The sequence below is a fragment of the Macrotis lagotis genome, chromosome 4 (genome assembly GCF_037893015.1).
Source record: "Macrotis lagotis isolate mMagLag1 chromosome 4, bilby.v1.9.chrom.fasta, whole genome shotgun sequence".
Lineage (NCBI taxonomy): Eukaryota > Metazoa > Chordata > Mammalia > Peramelemorphia > Peramelidae > Macrotis > Macrotis lagotis.
The window spans coordinates 195,762,285-195,786,730 of NC_133661.1; the positions used below are offsets into that span (position 1 = coordinate 195,762,285).

At 35.6% G+C, this 24,446-nt stretch overlaps 1 long non-coding RNA gene across 3 annotated transcripts in view; it reads left to right on the plus strand.

Annotated features, from left to right (window-relative positions):
- Positions 1 to 23,653, plus strand: part of LOC141522006 (uncharacterized) — a 32,346-nt gene extending 8,693 nt beyond the window's left edge. For 2 of the 3 annotated variants that reach the window (XR_012478102.1, XR_012478104.1), the window contains exons 3-5: positions 7,684 to 7,790; positions 8,829 to 16,761; positions 18,560 to 23,652. This is a non-coding gene — a long non-coding RNA (uncharacterized LOC141522006). Of the gene's footprint in view, positions 1 to 7,683; positions 7,791 to 8,828; positions 16,762 to 18,559 lie in introns of all 3 variants that reach the window. The other variant, XR_012478103.1, reaches the window with a different exon arrangement.
- The last annotated feature ends 793 nt before the right edge of the window (positions 23,654 to 24,446 follow it).

Below are 24,446 nucleotides of genomic sequence, written 5' to 3' on the forward strand. Positions count from 1 at the left end.
TGAGGGGGGAGGGGGATGGGGGAGATGGAAAGTCGGTTTTCACTTGAGTTCCTGCCCTGAAAAATCACTGGAAAGACAGACCATTGAAAAGCAAACATTTCTTCAGATTTAATGGACTAATTGCAATATACATAGATAAGTGCACTTCTGTCCAATTTTATTTTTTTTAGATTTCCCCTTTCCCCTTCTTTATCCCTAAACTATGATAGAAAAAATAGGGTCAATTTTGGCCTGTCTGGAAGGACCTGTTTTTTTTTCCCTGACACGCTTAGGCGAGTTTGAAAACCCTTTCATTTGAATACTCTATTTGGATGTTAAGAGATGCTACCCCAAAAGAAAGCTTGCTTGGCTGCATGCCGTCAACCTCAGCAGGTATTTTTTTAAGAGTAGACCTCATAATCTTCTTCATCCTAATGCCTGGTTAAAAAAAATGTGGAAAGCAAAGGTTTTGGAAAAGGAAAGTTTCGTGAGTGTTTATCTGTAAATATACATATATGTAGGTAAACATATATAGATCATAGACTCATACATCTAAGACATGCGTCTGTGTTACGTCCTACCACTCATGTATACTAAGGAAGAGGCAGCACGGTATTACCTCCAGAGTGCTTTGTTTACCTAGTATTTTTTTTCCCCCCAATCTGTCCGCCATGCATGACAAGTGTTTCTTGAGGAAAATTCAGTATCCTTCTACAAATAGGTCGAGTTAGGCCATAATGATCTGTGGAAGAGAACGGCCATCGTTTTCGCACATCCTAAAGTGTTGCAGGAACTAGGAGAGAGAGGGGTTGGAATGCTTAATTATAATGTGGAGGGAGGGTGCTTAGACCTTTACAATGACTCCACCTGTAGAAAGCACAGAGTCTGGTAGATAACATTTGGAAAAGGTAAGGTTGACTTTTTTTTTTTGCTCGCGCCTTTGGGGAGAAGAGATACTCTTGTGTAATAATTAGCTCAGACAATAAAAATAATTGGAAAATCAGTTGGAATTTCTGAGTTTTTAATTACGCTTAATTTTGTGCTAAGCTGTAAAATTATGAATGCCCCTCAATTAAACACTCTCCACTTGTAAAGCATTTAACAACAATTATTCCCTAATCAGTCTGAATGTGAGTCACAAATGATGCTACTCTGCATCAAAGGAACGTCCTCAGACGTTACCTTTTAGTCATAAGTAAGAGGATTAATTTCTATAATTAGGGGGATAAATATGTGCATAAATACATTTTTTACTCGTTTTCACTCTGAGAGACACGCTTATAGTAGCATGTGCATTTTTTAATTGTCCGCCTTTGCTTGGAATGTTGAACGGGCGTATCGAGAGGGGAGGACGGGCAGGCAGGCTCAGCGTCATGCAGAGAACACACACGTGGGGAGGCAGCGGTCAGTAGCTGGCTCTCGCTGCGCAGACTGACTCCAGGATCGCGTTCTTCCCAGGAGATTTACCCCTTAACAGTCCGAAGTAGTGCCTTTTCTTTGTACTTTTCGGTCTCTCGATCTCCAGGATAGGTCTCTGCCCCAAATTGAAGCTCAAGGCTGATTTTTAATGATATAAATAAAAATTGAGCCTGACCTTTTTAAACTCCTGTGTGAAGATCTCATTTACCTAATGACTTTATGTCACCTAGGAAGAAGGTCAATTCCCTCTTAACCTTTCCCCCAGTGCTGCAGTAAGCATTCTTTCCCAATCAATTGTGGCTGGAATAATCAATTCCCGTTTTATGATCACTGACAAACTCAATCTCTGAGCAGGAGTCTTCTAGGCAGTGTTCACTTGGTTGCGATAGCCACGTACACCCAACTCTCCACTGTTCAGAGGAAAGTCTCACTCTCTCTCATGTAGTATCTGGACCTTGGCGAAATTCCCTCTCCTATCCCCTAGGGTAGTTGAATTGTCACTAATCCGAATCTGATACTCACCAGAACTCCTTCAGTCACTGACAACTCTTACAGTGTCCTAGACTGCGATTGTTTTCATTTCAAAGTTAATCTGCAGGATGGAAATGTCTTTGCCCTCCCTGTCGTTTGCCTTCCTTCTAGACGGCTGTTAACCTTGTGTGTACCCAATTCAATCTATATACCACATCAAAGCAACGAAAAAGTCCAATGAGGACTCACTAAAAAATAAAATGAACTGGTAAACATTTTGTGTCTTCTCTCCATCGAAGGATCGTAGAATTTGAAGGAAGTTTCGAGATTTATCTTTTCTAACCACTACCAACTCTTCTACAGTATCCCTAACATGTTTTCATCCACTCTCCACTTAAAGACTTTTTCTTGAAGCAAGGGGACTCACTGTCTCGTGGGGGCAGTTTGTTCCAATATTTGGAGAGCTCTAATAGTTAGGCAGTTTTTCCTTTTATTAAACTGAAATCTGCATCCCTGTGATTTTCCCAATTCTGTCCTCTGGTATCAAACTGAATCTCTCCCACATGAAAACTCTTCAAATGTTCTAAGAGAATGACATGTCCCTCTCTCTCTTCTTTCCAAAGTAAACATCCCACTGCTTTCAGTTGACCCACATATGCAGTGATTTGGAATGTCCTCACTCTGCTGGCAGCCCTTCTCTGGACCCACTTAGTCTTGGAGTAGGCTACTCACTACAGCAGATCACAGAGAGGGAGGAGATAATTATTACACTCTACACTGATCCTTCTTATTTCCAATTCCCAAGTTGTTACTTGTTTCTCATACTAAACTACTAAAGAGTTGGTTGAGAGGTAACTATTTTTCCTTAGAAACACCAAATAATTATATAATAAAAACTATTATTATTAGTTAGGTTCCTAGGACCCACAAGTCTTGTTTCACTCATAATTAACTGAATCATTGCCCTGAATTCTGATAAGGTCTCTTGAATGAGAAAAGCAAAAAAAAAAAAAAAAAAAAAAAAAAAAAAAGAGGAAAACACCTTACAAAGTGAACCCTAGGCACAATCATGAAACAAAGTTGTTTTTTCTTTGAATCTAACCCAGACCTACCTTTGCATACTCCTTTCTCCCAGATCTCAAGTACCTTGTATGGTCCTAAGTCCCTCAGGATTCCACCTACTTACCATCTTATTCCCCAAAGTACTTATATGAAAGTTACCTTCACAACACTCCACTCAGAAAAATGTTTTCATCCCTCATCCCTGTAGCTAGGGGTTGAGGAAAGTAACCTGATTGAACTAATTCACACTAATATACAAATGACTGATAACCCACCCAAACAGTATTAGCTTTTGTAAATGAAGGCATCTGTTAACCTAAATGTATCTCAAATAGTAGCATTTCAGCTATTATTTTTTTCCGGTGAAAAGATAATTCCAGCAGATAGGGAAAAGCCATAATGATTTGGGGAAATATTTGGGACAATTTAACCACATGCCATAAGCAGGCTAGTTTTGCTTGTTAGTTTTCTCACCTTGAGAGAGAAGGAGAGAAAAGATTTCATTTCTCCTAAGCTATTTTTATTTTACTATTCACTTTTTTGCATGTCTGAACTTAGAGATTCTCTAAACACATGACAGTGACAGTAGTCTTTTAGATGAGGAGTTCAGGCTGGTCCTGAAAGGACATAAGGATGATTTACAAATTCAACCTTAAATCAGAGTTGTTTGTGCCTAGAACCTTTCTTGATTCTGTTGTTCCCAGTGATTATTTTGACATTGGGTCTTTTAAAGAATAAAAATATAAGTGGTAACATTTAATGTAAGTGGGAAATTCATAGGGAATGGTGGTAGGCTCTGAGTTAGCTGCTTTGGGTTCTTAATTGGTCAAACCATGTTACCTTATTGATAAGTTTCAGTTTCCTTTTCTATTAAAGGAAGGGATTCTACTCCATGATTCAAGTTTCCTTAAAGATTTAGTCCACATAAACTATGATATTTCCATTTAGCCAATATTCTAAGATTACAAGTGTTGATCCTAGCCTGCCACTCTGATTCACACTAATCAAGGGAATCTCATTTTTTTTATTCTTCAACAGCATATAGTCACTGTAAAAATAACAGAAGAGGGAGAAGATTTTCAATAAATCATGTAGAAAATTCTGTTAAGTTTGAATTGAATAGTAGGAAAATGCTACATTTGACATCAAAAGATCTTGGTTTTGTCTCTTATGTGACACTGGAAAAACCACTTAATCTCTCTGGGTCCTAGTTTCCTCAACTGTAAAATGAAAGAATTAGACTTAAACCACTCTAAAATCCCCTTATATTTGAACATTTTATGAAAAAAAAATTTCCTTCAATGGATGCAATATTTAGAGTCAAGCTTTGTGGGGACTTCATACCAGGCTCTTCTGTACCACTCCAAGCTTTTGATGAACTACTGTAGCACAGTGCTTGGAACATAGCAAGTTCTTAATAAATGCTTTTCTTGTCTCATGTTTTTTCCTTCATCCAGATAACACAGACTGTCCTCCTTGTATTGATAGTTTTTGAAACTGTAATCACAGAAGACTTATTACCTGGGTCAAGAGTACTACACAAACCTGGACAACAACTTAAAAAATTTTACAAAATGAATCTGTGGTACTAGTGAGGGGACCAGTAATTCCCCTTCCTTAAACTATAAAAATTATTTCCTTGGGAGATAATGGTCCTAGGTCATCTTATTCATATCCATTTTTTTTCTGGGTGGATATAATTACTGAAGAGACATCTGATAAATTTAGGAACATTTGAATAATAAAAAGGTTGACATACCACAGAAGTTGGTGTTGAGAGGGATGGAAAAATATTCCTTGTTGGGCAGAATACAAAACACTCCCTGGATGGTGTCACTCTTTTGCCTCACACTAGAAGACTGGTCCTTTTTTTCTCACCTCCTCTTCTCCATTCCTTAGCTATGAATACTGAGAGGAAAGAGGAGAGCAAAGAATGGAGGAGTGGTATTCCAATAGTCCTCTGGCTTATGGTAGAAGATGGACAATGATCATTTTGGGGAAGGGGCATAGACAAGTTTCAGGATCTTCTTGGTTTGGGTCATGAACTTTACGTTTCACTCTTATTTAACTAATTTTCTCCCTTTAGCCATGACATGCAATTCCATTAGTTTAGGGTATTTGGGGGTAAGAAAATTCCCTTAAATTGATGCATGGATGGTTAACACTTCTATAACTTCTTTCACTAGAAGAGTTTCCTGTGTTTCTGTGTAAATGACTATGTCAAGTCCCAACTCATGTGCAACAAAGACATAAGGATTTGAATCTAGCTCTTCCTAATTCTAAAGTTGACTCTCTACTACCCCATAATGTCTTTTAATGAAGTCCTATTATGGGTGAAATGGGTTTTCTGGACCTATTTCTATGAGAAAATGCATTATGATTTCCCAATACATTTTTGTCTATTCTTGTGGGTTACCTGCATATTAAAATTCTCCATAACTAATAGTTCTGGATGGAATTTTTATCCTAATCAATAGAAATGGTTCAGTCAGTTTATCTTTAGGCGCCACATTCTATTATTGTTTTCTCCCTGCCACTTCATAAATTTTTAGTGGTTAGGCATAGAGTAGTTGAAAACCTCTAATGACTTCCTTCACTGAGAGCTTCTTCTACTTCTATTACTCTGTTGAGAGAGGACACTGAACACCCCAGAAGAAATGCTCAAGAACACACTCAATACATGTTTCACTTCATTTAAACTCAATACAGTTCCACTTCATTTAAACTTCTTGCTATTCTACTCTTCTCTACACCCTGCTAGCCCCAATTTACAGTTTTTACTCAGTGTTCTGGACATAGCAGATGGAACAGAGAAATCCAAGTACCATGTACAGCTGAATCCCATGGAGACCTTTAATGACTTAGATGCAGACAGTGGCTGGAACTTTAATAGCCTAATTAAGTGTAACTTCTTGGCCTTATGTGGATGGATCAGGAGAGAAAGAAATTCTAATAGGACTATTTTCTGCAATACAAAATAGGCTTTGGCCCTTAGCCCTATAAACTCATTGGCCCTTTGGTCACTGTATGTGTCACTTCCCTGTGTTTCATGTCTCAAGATTCAAAAAGTACACAAAAAGAACTATAGTTGCCATTAACTTCCTAAGAAGAGAATCTCTGACAAATTCTTCCTCCTATATATAACTACAGCATGAATCAACCAGAATTTTAAGACTTTTGGAATGATTTTGTGACCTTTTTACCTGTTTACTTAGCCTGAGCTGGTTGATGAAGAGATGGGACTAGAACCTTGGTCTCTACCAGTTTAGGTAATATGAATAAAGCTTTGGACTTTTTCTTTCCTTTTCTGTCTTTCTTTTCCCCTCCCTCTGTTGATGATATTTCTTTCTCCACCCTTCCCTTCCTTCCTTTCCTCTTTCTCTCTCATTCTTTTTTCCTTTCTCCATTTTGAAGTCACATTTCTGTGCTCTGTCTTTTATGTCTAGTTGGTACTCCAGTTCTTTCCAAGATCTCTGGGCTACTGGTTGTTAATGACTCAACAAAACTAGACCAATCAAGACCTACCATGACTAAATATTTCCAGGTCATATTCATACTGTGTTGCCTAAGTTTACTCCATACTTGCTTATTCCTCTCTGGGACTTCCCTGACAAAAGCACCCCTCCCTCATACCACTCTTCTATACATATTGTTATTCTCTATTAGAATATAAGCTCTTTTAGAGCAAGGAGTGGACATTTATTTGCCTTGTTAGCACACTGCACTGTCACAAAGTACACACTGAGTAAATCCTTCTTCCTTCCTTCCTCCCTTCCTTCCTCCCTTCCTTCTTCCCTCCCTCCCTCCCTCCCTCCCTCCCTCCCTTCCTTCCTTCCTTCTTTCCTTCCTTCCTTCCTTCCTTCCTTCCTTCCTTCCTTCCTTCCTTCCTTCCTTCCTTCCTTCCTTCTTCCTTCCTTCCCTCCCTCCCTCCTTCTGTCTCTATCTCTGTCTCTGTCTCTGTCTCTGTCTCTGTCTCTGTCTCTGTCTCTACCTCTCTCTGTCTCTCTCTGTCTCTGTCTCTCACCTTTTCTTTCCTTCTGGAAGTGTTGATACAAGGTTTGTGAGGAGAGTGGGAAAAATTTTTGCACCATATAATATTAGAAAAAATGATGTCTAAGTTAGTGCTAAAGTAAAGCATGAAAGATGTCTGTGATTTGTGATTGGATATTTTCACTAAGAATTCTGTCAATTTCATAATGAAAGTGTAGTATAGCAGAAAGTATTGAGAGTCAGGAGGAATGAGTTTTCTAGTATATATGCAAATATGTACGCACATATATACACATATTTACCTATGATGCATCCATGTCAACCTCTATGTATATTTGTTTACATATTTACATCCCTATATCTAGACCTGTGATTTCATTCATTTAGGGAACTTCTATTAGAAAAATCTCTTCCACCCAGGGATAATAGCCTCAAGTATTAAGAAGCAAAATGATTTATACAATATTTTCCAGCAATTATAAATCAGATATAGAACTTGAATCCATTTCTTCCTAATTACTTGACTGCTCTTCTCTCTACTAAACCACACAACCTATCTCTGTGTATTTCTGTTGATAATGTTGCTGCTAATGTTTTAAGGTCTAGATCCATAATTTCATCTGATAACTTCCTACATGACTTTACCTAAATTACCTTACCTCTGTAGTTCTCAGTTTTTACTTCCATAAAATTAGGATACTGGTCTAGATATTTCATATGTTTCCTCTTTGATCTGTGGATTCATGAATTTATGATCTTCAGATAATCCTTGTTGGCATCAGAAGTGATGATGCATGATAATTTGGTGAAACAAGTACAAATACTACATATCAAGCACAATAATGAATACTGGGAGCACAAACAAACAGGTAAGTGAGACACTTCTTGCTCCTAATGACATATTCAATAAATGTCAAATAAAGAAGTTTACCTTTTAATCGGGGGTTGGGAGACAACATATATATATATAGATTTCAGTTGTAATTCCAATGGAAAAGTCCAGTGGTCCTTTTGTTTCAGTTTCATGTTGGGCATCAAGACCCAAGGCTTCTTAAGTTTCCCTGGCAAATCAGATGGGGCTCTGGAGTGTATATTGGTAAGGCAGATAATGTGGCCATTTATATTTAAATATATAATTAAAATATGTATTAAAACTCTTGGATCCCATGGATGATACCAATATAAGCTATTTTTATGAACTAAAATATAGTTTGATACATGAATTAGTATATTATAACCATTAAACATTTTTAATAAGAATATATGAATAATACATTTATATATTAAGTCCAAAGGACAGACTGTTCTATGCACTAATCATTTTGTTATTCAACACAAAAATAATGATAGTAACAACAGCAACAGCAACTAACATTTATATACTACTACCTATGCTCCAGGAACTAAATACTTTCTCATTTGTTCCTCCCAATAACCTTGGGAAGTGTGTACTATTATTATCTCCATTTTATAGATAAGGAAACACACACAGCTAGAAACTGTCTGAGGCCATGTTTGAATTCAAGTCTTCTCAACTAATGACCTGATGCCACCATAAAAAAACCCACTAGAAGGCAAAAGTACTATAATGGATGTGGTTCAGTCAGAGTTGTTGAGGCAAATGTGAAAACTGAAGAAAATAAAAATAAACTCTGTCTTTCAATATGGCACAATGGGAAAAATACTAAATCCTGAGCACTTGAATTTGAATCTTGCATTTTTCATAACTATCATTATAACATTAGGAAATTTGTTTAACTCCTTTGGTTCTTAGTTTCTTAGTCAGTAAAAGAAGGAGTCAAACTAGGTGATTTCTAAGGTCCCTTCCAGATCCAAATATATGATATATTATCCTATGAACTGTTAATGAAATGTGCATTTCAATAACTTTCATGCATTATTCCTAGGTCTGTCTGTCCTCTGAGGCCAAGTCAAATGAATAAAATTCCTTTTCCAGGTGACAATCCTTCAAATATGTGAAGACAGCTATCATATTTCTCTGTAAGTCATCTTTCCTAATACAGCAAATATTTAAAAAGCATTGATTATGTCCCAGGCAATGGGGGATACAAAAATCTAGAGAAAACTCTCCACTTTCTCTTACCAATTCTCATGCAACATAATCTCTTGTCCTTTTGACTTCTTGACTACTCTGCTTTGCACCCTCTCTAACTTGCCAATATCCTTATTAAATGTGGTACCTAGAATGGAACACAACATTTCAGATGTGATCTGACCAGAAACAGTGGCAATCTAACTATTACTTCCATTGTACTGGACACTATAATAGGATATAATGCAACCTAAGATTTCAGGAGATTTTTTGACCTTCAAGATATGCCTTTGATTTATCTTGAATTTGCAGTCTACTCAACCTCAAGATCTCACAAGGTAGGTAGATTATATTTCTAATGAATTATAGGCTAATTAGGGTTAGTTGGCTATTTTGGCAAACTGGCTACCACATATAATGTTTCTATGGGAAAAATGAATTCTAATTTTGTTTCAAAAGTCATTATTTGGAGATATAATGTATCTGTGAATTAAATTAATTTCCCCCCACAAATCATTTCTTTCTGACTTCCTCATTTCTTTTTGTACTTCCATTATTTTCTTAGTTCTGTAGGCTCTAAATTTATACCATAAAGACTTTGATATTTCACGAATATACGATTTGTTTAGTGTAGTGACTCACTCCATTTCCTGCCTAACCATTCTTGTCCATTCTGTTTGACACTTATCCAAATCTTTCAAATCCTCCATGGCAGGGGAGGTTACCCAATGTATTGGAAGGTCTTTCTCTAGATGTCTTGACATTGCATGGATCCTGATGAACAGAGACTGTCCTCAGTTAACCTTAATTCTCATCATATGATTGAACTCTTTTTTTTATGATCATATAATCCCTGATGACATTCTTTTTATCACTTATCTTGAACTCCTTTATTGGCAATGAGTTGCAGCCTACTAATATATAGAGTGATTGCTCTTCAAATAAGTCTAAACTAAACTCCTTGGATTCTTTGGTACTTCATAATTTATGACCATACAAAAACCTATGAAAATCTCTCTCTCTCTCTCTCTCTCTCTCTCTCTCTCTCTCTCTCTCTCTCTCTCTATTTCTCTGTGTGTGAGTGTAAAAACTAAAAACTTGGTACATTAAAAGCACCATGTAATATCGCAGAGGCAAGTCAGTCTTTTGTCTTTTTCACTTAATTCTAGGCCTGGATCATTATTTATCAACAGTGTTTGTCCAACTTATATTGACTGATAGACCAATTTTGGCTGTCCAGTCAGTCACATACCACAGTTTGGAAACATCAGTATTCTTCATCCACTTGGTTTTTCCTATTTGGATGGTTAGACAAAACTACTCTGAGTAATTATAGATCTCATTTGGTGACTTTGGTGTTTCAGTACTTGATGAAAATAACACAATGTCACCTGCAAATAGAAGAATTAGAAGAAACATTTTGTAGCCCTTGCCAGCTATAGAGAATTCTTCTTCCATTTGAACTCTGTCCTAGAAATGCTCCACAACAGCAAAATATCTTTGGCAAGTCTACATCTCTCAATTTATGACTTGCTTGATATTTGTAATCACATGGTAATTAAACAAAGTTATCTCTGTTGTTACATCTTTCAAAATCTCTTAATGATTTTGACATGTGCGTGGGAGACACTTTGCTGGAGAAGTCTTTAAAGCAATATTTTGCATTACAAGATAATATTTTTATAGATAACAAATAATATACCAGTGAGGTTTATGTTCTTTATTCTTTTTAGTCATTTATTTGACTGAGAGATGAGGTATCCTGTAGAATATCATTTGCAAAATCCTACCTATTCCCTTCATCAAGAATGTCCTTAATGCTTATATATATTTTTCTCATAAAGCTTTTATTAAAATGGAAGAGGAACATGAATTGGTAGTTACTAATATTTTCTTGGTCCTCCCTTTTTTGGTATAGTAAGGACCTAACTTTTCCCCAAACTTTTCCTATCCTTTCCATTTTTAGATGCTTTAAGAGTCAATCCTTTAATCCCTTCCAAGTTGTGTTATCTCAATTACAAACCTCCTGTTCATGTGCTTGACCTAGTTTAATTTATCTTTCCATCTCCATTTTATCTAGGGACATTTTCTCCTCCTTATGCAACATCTTAACAAATATCATGATAGAATTCAAATGAGAGGCTCCACTTTCATTAGAAGATTAAAAATTTTGCTGTATCTATCCTTACCAGTCTTTTTCCTCTTTAGAGGGGTAAGGTGTTTGTCTTTTTTTCTAGTTCATCCTTAAATACCCTTGGGATGGTTTTACTTAGTTGAGTCTCCTGCCAAGCTTTCTATAAATTTGTTTTTCCTTCCAGGGATTCTTACTGTTTTATGAGTCAATACAGCTCATAATCTTCAACCACCCTCCTCTTTATGATTTCACAAATTAGTTTATGTTATAAACTGATGTTGCCTTTGGCTGCCACATCTCTCTACCTGGCAAGAAGAATCTCTGCTGGCTGAGGTAGTTTCTAGGCTCTTTTGGTCTCTTCCTTGTGGCAATGATTTACATTAAAGATAAGATGTATACAAATAGTTGTAGTACAAAATACAATTTGATAATGAGAGGATCAATGTTCTATGTGAGAATGGGGAAGGTGAAATTTTAAGCTCCTTTAGGACAAAGTTCATGGCCTGGAAAAAAAGTATTCCTAGAGTTTTTAGAAAAAACAATGCACACAAGCAGTTGTTCCATGAAGAACTGTTGAATCAGGGTCAGCTAGGTGGTGCAGTGGATGGAGTACTGGCCCTGGAGTCAGGAGTACCTGAGTTCAAACCTGACCTCAGACACTTAAAAATTACCTAGTTGTGTGACCTTGGACAAGTCACCTAACACATTACCCTTGCCAACCTCCCCCCAAAAGAATTGTTGAATTAATTCAAATTTTAGTGAGAGTTAGGGTACATAAAAGAGTTCTTTGCTGAATACTTTTTGTAATTTTTTTTAAAATGTGGACAATTGTTCCATTAAGTTATCAGCTTAGATTTTGTGAGCTTTCTGAAAAACATAGTTTAGTTTGGCTAATAGACCCTATATTCTTGTAGTGATGGATCTCAATTCAGTTGAATAACAAATGGTCAACAATGATAATTTGCCAATTTAAAAATTCTGATTCTCAAAACCTACAAAGTAGATTAAAAGTGTATTAAGATTAATGTTTCTTATCATATATTTCAATTAATTCTATGAGAACATGGATTTTAAATCTGCTTCTTTTCTCAAAAAATGTCTTATAAATGGCCCTGATTACATTTGAGGAAAGGGTCAAGAGAGTTACAGAAAGATTACTTTATTTCTAATATCAGTCATGATATTTCTATTGATAATATAGCTCTCAGATGTTTAACTTTCACAAAAGTAAAACCAAAAGTTTTTTTTATGAACCATGAGGTTATGTTGAAGGGGATGTAGAAAAGGTGGTACACTAATTCACTGTTGGTGAAACTGTGAACTGATTCAACCATTTTGGAGAGAAATCTGGAGTTATTCCCAAAGAGTTATAAAACTGTGTATACCTTTTGATCCAGAAACACCACTATTATGTATGTTTCCCAAGAGGATTAGGGAAAAAAGAAAAGAATTTCTATGTTCTAAAATATTTAAAACTTTTTTTTTGTGGTGGCAAAGAATTAAAATTGAGTTGAGGCCCATACATTGGGATGATTAGACAAGTTTGGTATATTATTATGATGGAATACTACTGTGCTTAAAGAAATGGTCAGCAGGGGTGGCTAGGTGGCACGTGGATAGAACACTGGCCCTGGAGTCAGGAGTACCTGAGTTCAAATTTGGCCTCAGACACTTAATAATAATTACCTAGCTGTGTGGCCTTGGGCAAGCCACTTAACCCCATTTGCCTTGCAAAAAAAAATGGTCAGCAGTTTGGTCTTGGTAAAACATGGAAAGACAATAAAGTAATGAAGAATGAAATGAGCAGAACCAAAAGAATGCTATATACAGTAATATCAATATTGTGCTTAGAACAACTTTGAATGAATGAATCATTTTGAGTATTATAAATACTCAAATCAACTGCAAAGAAGCTATAAAAAGTAAGATGCTCCACACAGAAAAAAGCTAATAAATTGATATATAGGTATACTATGTATATATATATATATATATATATATATATATATGTAATGTACTTTTAAACACATATGTGTATGTGAATATGCATATTTATGGCTAATGAAAGCCTTCTCTAGGGAAGGTGGAGAGGGAAGGGAAAAAAGTGCGCAGCAGAGAACAAAAGAAAATTTAAAAAAAAGCAAAGAAAACTAAGGTAGCTTTAAAAATGATGTGTAATATTTATTGTCTAGTTTTTTTTTCTTTAAAGTAAACAATGTGAAATGGGAATTTATGGTTTTATAGCGAATCTTTTTATGTTGTCCAGGGTTGTGTACATGAAAATGCTCTCTTTTTGTCTATGTATTTAAGTTCAAAATGAATAAAAAATAACCATAAAATCAATCTAAAAGAACCTCAATTTTTCTCACAAAAATACAAATACTGAAAGGCTTTATCAGATTATGAGCAATGTAATATTGTTTTCTACATATTTTGAAACCTCCACATCTTATGGTTTAGTGGCATCAGTGGTGAACTTGAATATCATATATCTGAATTTGAGTCCATTAGTCAACGTAAGCCTCACTTTATTCATTCAATATGATAGAGACAATACAGGCTTGTGAAGATCAAATACAATACCTGAAATAAGGTGTTTAATATCTAAACCACAAGAATTACATCAATGCAGTCCATTATTTCTGGGACAAATTTTCCTTTCATGAAAAGTGAGGAGATGGGACCAAATGATTTGTAATCTACCTGCCTGCTGTGAATTCTATATATTCTTGATTGTTGCTAAGAGTTCCCAGGTCACTTATCCAGGGCCACTAGCTAGTGAGTTCAAATATGATCGCTGGATGCAGATATAGATAGACAAATAATATTAATTTTGTCCTCCAGAGATTAAAAATTATTCCCAAACATTGAGGGATAAATCTGTTTCAGTCCTCATCTTACTTTCTTTTTTACTTAGTGGCAAATGTACAGTAACACTTTCCTAAGACATATTAAATAAAGGAAGAGAGAAAAGTGTAGAATAGGTCCCCAAAATAGTCCTTTGTGGAACATAAACTATGGATCACTGGATATAGAATTTTCAGGTATGTTCAATTTTCCAGTTCCTTTGCCAAGAAAAGACCATATAGGATCACGAAGAGTTGGAATCAACTGAATAGAATGATAATATAGCTATATTTCTATTCCTAATCTATATTTGAGTCTCCTTGTCTATAATTATAACATCTGTATATCTATATCTAGATCAAGATGAGACATAACTTTAGATTTATGGAGAGAAAAGTAAGGAAGAGAACTCTTCTGACTTTTTATAAATGAGAAAACTATATTCTGGTCAAATGAAGTGACTTGCTCAAGGTTTCCTTAATTTTGCATTTATTCTGATCATAATACTTATATAAAATATAAACATGAATATAGGACTTTAAGATTTATGTAGGAGCTTTATAGATCTTGTCTTATTTAATCTTCACAACTCTGATAGGGGAGGTGGGGGTAACTGAAGGAGACTTGCTTAGGGTCACAATCCTAATTGTTGAAGTTAAATTTGAATTCAGGTGTTCCAACTTCAGATGTAATTACTGTACTATTGAGCTATCCTAGAAAAGCAGGATAATTCCTTCTCTTATAGAGCATGCATTTTAATATCGAGAAACAACACACATAGGAGGTTTCAGTAAGTCAGAAGGAAAGCTCCAGTGGTTCTTAGAATGCAGCAACTTCAGAATTTAGACAAAAAGGATGATAACATAAGCCAATTAGGAGAATAAAGAATAGTCTGTCTGTCAGATCTATGGAGGGGGGACAAGTTTATGACCAAAAAAATGCAAAATGGATATTTCCAAATACATTAAATTAAAGTTTTCATACAAACAAAACCAATGCAACCAAAATTAGAAGGAATGCAGAAAGATGAGATAAAATTTTCACATCTAGTGTTTCTGATAAAGGATTCATTTCTAAAATATATAGATATTTGAATCAAATTTCAAATAATACAATTCATTCTCCAGTTGATGAATGATAAAAAGATATGAACAGGCAATTTTCAGATGAAGAAATTAAAGCTATCTATTGTCATATGAAAAATGCTCCAAATCTTTATTGATTTGAGAAATCCAAATTAAAACAACTCTGAGTTATGACTTCATACCTATCAGATTGATTAAAATGACAAAAAAAGGAAATGATAAATTTTGGATAGTATGAGAGAAACCTGGGAAACTATGCATTGGTGGAGTTTGGACTGATCTAAACATTCTGGAGAGCAGAATGCCCAAAGGGCAATAAGACTGTGCATACTATTTGTTCCAGCTATATCACTTCTAGGTCTATATCCCAAAGCGATCTTAAAAAGGGGGAAAAATCCATATGTACAAGAATATTTAAAGCATCTCTTTTTTGTAATAGAAAAGAATTGGAAATCGAAGGGTTGCCCATCAATTGGGGAATGACTGAACAAGTTATGGTATATGAATGTGATGGAATATTATTGTTCTGTAAAAAAATCATGAAAAACCCTGGAAAGACATACATTAACTGATTCTGAGTAAAGAGAACAGAACCAAGAGAATATTCTACATTAACAGCAATATTGTGAGATGATCAACTATGATGGATGCAACTCCTTTCAGCAGGACAATCCTGAGAGACCTGTTACAGAAAATGCCATCTACATCCAGAGGGGGAAAAACAACTTATGGAGTCTGATTGCAGAGCAAAACATATTATGTTTACTTTTTTAAAGTTTCTTTTATGTTTTTTCTTTCTTTCTCATAGTTATTTCCTTCCTTAGATCTAATTCTTCTTTCACAACGTGACTATTAGGGAAATATGTTAAACAAGATTGTACATGTACTACCTTTATAAGATTGTTCACTGCCTTAGGGAGTAGGAGGGAGGGGAGGATGGTAGAAAAATGTGGAACTCAAAAACTTGCAAATGGATAAATTAAGAAAACTATCTTTGTACGTAGTTGGAAAAATAAATAAAAGAAAAAAGAAAATGTAATTGGGAAATATTTAACAAAACAAGTAAAAATGCAATAGAACAGAAAACAATGTAGCAATAAAGCAAAGAAATACATATTCATTACTGTTCTTTCCATTGATAAAACCACTTTTGTTGAACTCTTTGTCAATGCAAATAGCTTAGATAATAATAAATTTTATTTTTGGTTCTTTCATAAATATGACTACTGAGGACTAGTGCTTTATAGGACTTGAAGAAGCAGTTGACAGGTCATATCTCCACAAGAATTACTCCACTGAATGATGGCTGCAGGGGTGGGCTAGATGTGTAGCCTGTAGCCTGGAGATTGTTGCTATTCCCATGGTTCTTTTGCTTGGGTGTATATAGGTAGAAGTTGATGATTGTGATAGTTGGAATAGTATGGCTCTAAGTAGAGGATGTTCAGTTTGAATGATGACTGTGGCAATAGGGTTCTAAATTAGAAGAAATGTAGCTCCTTTTTCCAGGACTTTTGGGCACAAGGTACTGGACAGTGTCCACAGGGGTTTAAAGGAAATATGATCAGAGAAATAGGAGACATTTGATGCACTCTAAGCATTCAGCCTTTTTTTCAAGAAAACCTTTATATTTCAGTTTGTCTAGCTTACCAACTTTGTTGGTGACATTGGGTATTGGTAGAAGTTGAGATGATGAACCCTATCTCCACAGGACTGATTGCCTGGTAAGTACTGCTATTCCCCAGGTCACCAATTCCTGTAGGTGGAAGTTGGTCACTAGTTAATATTGGTGGTGGTTACAATAGTTGGCTCCTTCTCAAAAGAGATTGCTTCCCTGGATCATATTTGTTTGGGGAGGAGCAGGGTCAAGCTCCAGATCTTGAAGGTGGTCTAGGGAGAGATGCTGGTCTTTGATTTTTGGGGTTTACCTTATTCTTATAAGGGGGGAAAACATAAGAAAGATACTTAGAAGGTTGGATGTATCCTTTGCAGTGAACTTATGGGGGTTGATAAATAAGTATATGGGATGGACAGGCATAGCTGAGTCATGATCCTATTGAATGAAACATATTCATCAAAGAGATCACAAGTATCTGATTATATGCAAGGTCACAATGCTAGTTTCTGGGAATACAGAAGGCAAAGCAAGGTAGTCCCTAAGATCAAGGATTATATTATATTTTACTGAATATATTCTACTATTCTACTTATTATTCTACTTATCTATTCTACTTCTATTCTACTGAGGTGGGTGGTTGGTTTGGTACAAAATGTAGACATAAGAAAATAGAAAATCTTTACAAATAACTTTTTTGGGGAGGAAGAGAACACATATGGATTGTGGCAGGAATCAGTAAAATATACTAGAACATTGGCCAAGAAACCATTCTTGCAATACTTTAGGTTGAAACTCTGAAATCTAAAATCTATTCTCAGATTCTGTCTTTTTTACTGAGGCCCAAGTTCACCTCCATAATTTATCTTTCTTTTCTGAAGAGTTTAACTTCATTGACACAATGATAAAAATAACAATTGTGAGTATATGGTACTGAGTTTCTTGACCAAGTCTTGGAAATTCTTGGTTTGTTAAGTTCCTTCTGGCAGAAAGTATTATTTGTATCCATGTGAATCCTTCAAAATGGCCAATAGGTATCAAGTTTAACAGCTGCTGAGATTTTTGCCCATTACATACTGGATATATGTTCTGGGACTAAAGTAGATCTTTATTGTTAAGATTAAGGAGATAAATAGCTGCCCCCATACACCTAAACAAGGAATTATTAACCACTGCTACTTGTCTTTTCTTCCTTTGATCCTTACTCTATGATTTGTTACCAGACAGAACTTGTGAAATCATATCTTAATTCCTTAAAACATTGATCTCCAATTTTTTTGATTGTGTACCCCAATCAAAACATTCTTGAGCATCCACCCAAGTACACATTTGCTTATTTATGTTATGGAATGAACTACTGAGCAAATAATTTATGCCATAAAACTTGCAAAAATGAGTAATTGAAAAAGGATGAGGCAAAAATCATATTGTAAGCTTTGTCTCCAACATTTTCACATCTACTCTTATTCTCCAATACTGCCCCCCCATTCCCTTCTTCATTACACTGCATAATATTTTATTATTAAGTTTACTCATAGGGAAGTCATATCATCAGATCTATATTTTAGGAAAATTACATTGGTGATTATGACAGAGGGCTAGATTGGAAAAGGGAAAGACTTGCATTAAAGAGACTGATTACTGGGCTCTTATGGTAATCCAGGTGATAGGTGATAAGGGGCTGAACAAGGTGATAACTATATGAATAGAAAGATACAGAAAAGGTTAAGGAAAATAGGCAACAAATGCCATAATTCCCTGTGTTTAAGATTCACCCTTTTTCAAAAAATTTGGGGTCTAAAAGTGGGAGTGTCTTATACAGTAGTTGTAGTTTCTTTTACTTGTATTTCCCACTTTTTCATACTTGTTGACTTTGTGCTCATTGTTTCACACTTTTTTTTAACCAGCATATTAGGTTTTGATTTGCCATATTCTGCCCAGAAATGGCTCAGAAAAGAGTTTCTTACAGTGCTGAATTCAAGTTAAAAGTGACCCAGTTTGCAGAAGTGAATGGAAATTATGCTGCTGAATGTGAGTTTGGTTGTCCTCCAACTGAGAAACAATCCTAGACTGGCTACGGGGAGAAGAAACCTTCCTGAAAATGCCACAGCAGAAGACGGCCATGAGAGGCATCAGCAAAATGGGCTGAGTTAGAGAGGAAATTGAAGAAATGGATTGAAGAGCAGAGGACCATTGGGATTCCTGTGTCCACAAAGATGGTTCAGCAGAAGGCAAGAAGAATTGCTGATGACAAAGAAGTGACTGATTTCAAAGGATACAACTGTGCTTCAGGTTCATGAAACCGAATGGACTAAGTGTGCTTCCCCACACCAGACTTATCCAAAAGATGCCTGAAAGCTATGAGCAGAAAGTCCTTGAATTTCATGATGAATAAAACTTGAATTCAATAACTTTTTATAATACATTTTTTTTTAAATTTCGGGTCCCCAAATTAAGGTGTGTCTTATACACGGGGAAATATGGTAGATTCAATGTTTAAGATGTTAGAATTGAGGGAAGCTGAAAATGATTTGGAGGTTGTGAAGTTGTATGATCAGAAGAATGATAGTCCCCTTAGACATAATAGAGAAGTTTAATGCTTGGTAGCTGGCCCTGAATTTAGAAGGATCTGAGCACAACTCTGACCTCAAAGCTGTGGGAACCTGGGCAAATCACTTCACCCTGATTGCCTCCACCAAAATAAAAAAGAAAACAATAACAGAATAGAGAAGTTTAGAAGGATGTGATTTCAGGGCAAGAAATGTAATGAGATTAGTGTCAGGAAATCACTACTCATCATTGCTTGTTCATCAAAATTAATGAAAAGGAGTGGGGTAGCAAGGGAAGGCTGGGGAGTAGGACTGTTACCAATCACTTCCAGAAAGCATTTACATAGTTCTCTGAGAGGTCACTGCTTAAGCTACCGGATGATCTGGGGATGACAGGAGTGAGGAATTTTCCCAATAGTACCTACATAACTGTTGTCTTGGGTTCCTGGGTAGCAATTAAGCTAAAATGATTGGAAAGGGTGACATCTCAAAGTGGGGAGACTGGAAACCTGGCCTGAGAGAGAGAGAGAGAGAGAGAGAGAGAGAGAGACTGTGTTGAGACACAAGTTGTGGTTACATTGAAGATACTTGACTATCATGGGAAGGCTGAGCTGCGACTCATTTCTACATCCTCCTTCAGTCACTTCCTTGCAATAAGGTCTAGGGCCTCACTTTGAAGACAGTGTCTTAAAGGACAAGAAAAAACAGCATCAAAAAGAGTAACATGGAAATATATTAAACATGGGAAAAACTCTAATATGGAAATATGTTTAACAGAGAAAAAACTAATGTGGAAATATATTAAACACACATACAAGAGAAATGACATCTTTCCCCAAAGCTCTACTTCCCTCCTCTTCAGGAAGAACATATGTTTTACTGAGCTTCAAATGTTGATTGACTGTTTTCTTTTTTTTTCTTTCTTTCCAAATCTTATACTTTTCTATTTCTGGATGCAAATCAGGTTTCTACCATTCTTCATATCTTATTTGAGCCTAGGGATAATATAATGGCTCTAAGATCAATGTGCTTCCCTCTCCTTCATGTTTAGGAAATTAATTTAGATCAGTGGTTTTCAAAATATGATCTGGGGATCTACAGGGGGTCCCATTAAGGGAATCCATGAAGTCAAAATTATTTTCATAATAATACTAAGATATTTTAATCCAAAGTAAATAAATGTAATCCACTTAAAAGCTTTGGAGTGGGGCAGCTAGGTGGCACAGTGGATTGCACGCCAATCCTAGAGTTAGGAGGACCTGAATTCAAATCTTACCTCAGACACTTAGTGATTACCTAGCTGTGTGACCTTGGGCAAGTCACTTAACTCCATTGCTTTAAATAAATAAAATTTCAAAAAAGCTTTGGAGAAACCTTTCACTTATAAGCAATCATTAGAAATTAAAAAGCATCAACAACAATGTTTAACAACATCAATAGGTTTAAAGGGAGCAATGATTCTCTGAAAGGGATGCTTTTATTTGAGGGAAGATAGAAAATTAGCAAGAAATTATTTGCTAGAAATTTTTTCTTGCCATAGGCTCATGATTAAATTAAGATGAACAAAGACAAGTGCTCTTCTGGGGCATAGGATATTATTCTTTATATGAATGCAACTTTTTTTTTTGGTGACTGAAAATAATTGAGATGTCCTCTGATATCTAGAAAGCTGATGAGGACTAAATAGGAATTGTCTTTGATGCAAATGAAAGAAGCTTAATGACCACTAGTACATAGAAAATGCTATTAAATATTGTCTTCTTGCCATAACCAGTATTGGTTTTTGGATATCTGAAATTCCTTCCTTCCTCCCTCCCTCCCTTCCTTCCTTCCTTCCTTCCTTCTTCCTGAGTTTTTATCACAGATTAATTTTTTTTTTAAAAAGTGCCTTTAGATTGTCAGAAATAATTCACAGGGTTTCTTTTCCTTATTTTCCCGAGTCACTTTCCTTTTGCCCTTGAACAGGTTTTACAAGCAGAAATTTACCCTTCTCCATGGGCAGGTGCCTCCTTGATCTGTTGTTTTCAGGCTTCAATCACTGCTGACTTGTCTGCAATTCATACTGTTCAGGGTATCTTTTGTAACCATTATCATCTGAAAGACATCTAAAGGGTTTTTGCTTTTGTTTTTTAGTGCTTGAGAGGATTAGGTTTCATTTTTTGCATTCCACACCATTAAGTGGAAAAGTTGATCCACACTGACAAGAAGGGTTCAGTTTTGCAGGAACTTTTTTGTTTTTGTACTAAAAACAATCCATTTCTTCCCCCCCTCACTCCCTCAAGTTGGGATAAAAATGGTTGACTTCCTTCAACACCACCCCCAGGTGACATTCAACCAAATATGACTTAACCCATCATACTGTGTTATTATTAAAATTCACCCCCCTCCCCCTCCAAAAAAAAACTGGTGAAAAGATCTTTGTTTAGTTATTAGGAAAGCATTTGCAAAAATGATCACATTTTCTAGGTATTGAGGCAATGCCCTAAGATTGAGGAAGGATTCAATGGAACCTATGTTGAACCAGACTCAATATACATTTACATCTGTATTACTTTAATAAAACAACCTACAAATAATTACAAAACAAAAGGGCAAATATAGAAACATATTCCAAGTAAGTATACATATAAAAAGGTAAATGCAAATTAGATCTGAATATTCATGAGTCACAAATCATTGACAATTTGGAATAATGTAAAGCAGCTTTATAAATGAGGTTAAGGTAAGGGACATCAAAGAAATGTATCATTAAATCAATAGCAATTTGATTGTGCATATACTTGTAAATTGCAGTTACATTTTTTTGTGAAGTAGTAGAAAAAATACTGTGTATCTGATGAAAAAGGAAGACACATAAATATTCCTTTTTTTTTCTCTGTTAGATTTCTGCAATTCAGCATGCATTTTGAAACTTGCTAGGGATAAAATGAGCAGTCTGGTTTCTTCCCACTAAAGATAGAGTTTGTCTCCTTTTTACTGTCCTATCTCTGAATTGGCCTTGCTTGCTATGCTTGAAAAAGGCAAAATTCAATGTTTCCCATACAGTCACTTTCTAAGATGAAAATAATCACTAAATATCAGTGACTTTTGTAGATGACTAAGTCTCTAATCAGAGAGCCACTGTAAAATTGCTTCCATTGGATCTCAAACACTCTCTCAATGAATTTCCTCTGAGGGAACTGGATTCAGATGAATTACAGGTTTAAGAATAAATTGCTAGAGAAAGACCAGAAGAGAACAGGACTGTTAAAGATGGGCAGTGCAACTATTTAAATCAAATTTTTTTTTCATTTTTTTCCTCAGTAAGTCATGGGTTATTCATTACATATTGGCTCTTTTGGCTCAGTGGCGTTTTTTAAGATCTTGCTTAATATTTTAAATGAAGGAACTTAAAATACTGCTGACCCTAAACAAATTGCCAACTGGTTCAGGTCCTTCACTTAGAACAGAAATGGTTCTAATTACTGTTTCTTAGATGTGTACATTTGAGTAACTTATCTGCAAGTTATAAACGAGAGCTTTCAGCCACAATACTTTGAGAGTCTCTTCATTGTATCCTTGCCAGTCGTGCAGAATGATTGATGAAGCAAGTGACGTCACTGTGGAAATCACGTTGACGCCAAAACCAAACAATAGCACTAATTTTGGAAGCGGCTGAGGGATTTGCATTCTTTTCAGAAAATTAATCTACATCTTTCTGCTGGGCTGGGTTTTTAAAACAGGCACCCTGATGAATGAAGTCAACAATTAGCCTGTGTCACATTTGGAAGAGAGAAATCCAGATGTGGGATATTTGGAAGGAGATAATTTTGTTTTCTCTCCAATTCAGTATGTTTGTCTATATGAAGTTAATAGGTTTAATCATTTATTTTGCACCAGATTTGTGATTTCATCAGGAGTACTCCCATTATTAAAACTCTCAGCCCCGTGATGCAGGTCAACAACACTGTATATAAAGTAGTCTTAGAAATTTGCTTATGGCTCTGGGAAAGTAAGTAACTTGCCCATGGTCACAGAGATTGCATGAGTCAGAGACAAACTATGACTCTAAGTGTCCCTGACTGGAGTCACTAAAGTCAGACTATTCACTATACTGCTCTATTACTTTCTTCTCTACTTCCCTATTTTATTCCCCTTGTGTATCCTAAGAAGCTCTCTTCCAAAATAAATGGCTCTAGAATTTTTATGACTCTTTATATGCGAAATCTGCCTCCAGACTTGCTATATTGGTTCTGATAGAAACCAGAATTTTCCTGTCACCCACTCCTCCTAGAGCAATTTGCCTTTATTGCATTAAAAAAATCCAAAAAAAACCCCCTTTTTGTTATCCCTTTCTTAGATTATTTCTGAAATGTGTTAAAGTGCTACATTCAAGGAGTCCTAGAATACATAGGAAAGGATCTTAGAAATCATTTATATCTGCCTCTTCATTTTAAAGAAGAGGAAGCTGAAACTCACAGTAAGAGGCTTTCCTTTAATTATTTTATCCATAGTATTTGACTTAATGACTCCTACTGGCAGGGTTTCTCATCACTTCTGGGAGAATCTTTCTCTCCTGAATCTTCTTTTTTTCTAAATTAGCTACTGATAATATAATATTATAAGTTATTAATAAGCACTATGATTGAATAACATATTAAAGTTGGCAAAATATCTTATGAGTCTTACCTTGTTTTTCAAAAAATTCTTGTGTGTCCTACCACACAAACAACTCATAATTTGACATGGAAATAGAATTCATTGATGTTAATTGACCCTTGTTAACACAGTCACACAGTTGAACTAAGTTCTTTTCTTTTTTTCCCTAGCTCCCTCCCTCCCCACCCCACATTAGAGAAGACCACCATTTGACACAGACCCATAAATATATGTAAAATCAAACTATGCATACTTCTTTCTATTTAGTGCTTTTTCCTAGCCCTCATAGATCTTTTTCAATTGATTTCTTCTAATACTCTGAATAACTTGGTGGTTCGCAGTTCTTTGGACACTATTGCAGTTAGTGTATATAATGTCCTCTTGGTTGTGCTCATTTCACTTTTCATTATTTCATACAAGTCTGTCCATGTTTTTTCCAAAACCAATCTGCTTATCATTTCTTACAGCACAGTAATATACCATCACATTCATATACTACAACTTGTTCAGTCATTCCCTAATTGATAGATTTCAATTTTCAGTTCTTTGACATCACAAAGAGAATTGCTAAAAACATTTTAGAACAGAGATTCTTTTCCTTTTTCTT